The sequence below is a fragment of the Solanum dulcamara genome, chromosome 12 (assembly GCF_947179165.1).
Source record: "Solanum dulcamara chromosome 12, daSolDulc1.2, whole genome shotgun sequence".
Classification (NCBI taxonomy): domain Eukaryota; kingdom Viridiplantae; phylum Streptophyta; class Magnoliopsida; order Solanales; family Solanaceae; genus Solanum; species Solanum dulcamara.
The window spans coordinates 11894378-11894983 of record NC_077248.1 but is presented as its reverse complement, the minus strand read 5'-3'; positions in this window follow the sequence as shown (position 1 = coordinate 11894983).

Sequence of the window (606 nt, the reverse complement as noted above, 5' to 3'; positions counted from 1 at the left end):
TGATAAACCTATTCTTGGTGATATGATGTTGGCGATTGATTGTAATTATGGCTGCTTTGTATGTTTAGATCGGGTGTCATGTTCCGACACATAATTAGATCAGGTGTCACATTCCGACACACATTTGAATCGAGTGTCACGTTCGGACACAAACCTTAGATCGAATGTCACGTTCCGACATATAATAGATGTTTGCAGGTCCCATGAGAGGACCCTTATGTGAAATTTCATGATATTAAGATTGATAAACTGTGATCTTATTGATAAACTGTGATCTTACTGAGTACTATTTGAGATAAAAATGGTTAAGTTATTTTGTATATATGTGCTTACTATGTTGGGTTTACTTGTCCATGACTCGCTTACTGGCTAGCCGCGTGATCCTACCAGTGCACTGTTAATTTTGTGTACTGATATTACACTTGTTCTGTCTTTGTTGAGAACATGGCATATTCAGCCGACTGCGGAGAGACTGTTAGAATATGTTAAAATATATTATACCTTTAATAATATATTTTGAATATATTCTAATTAATATTGTACTTTTGTATTTATAGAAAGCATATGTTAGAATATATTATGCCTTTAATAATATATTTTGAATAT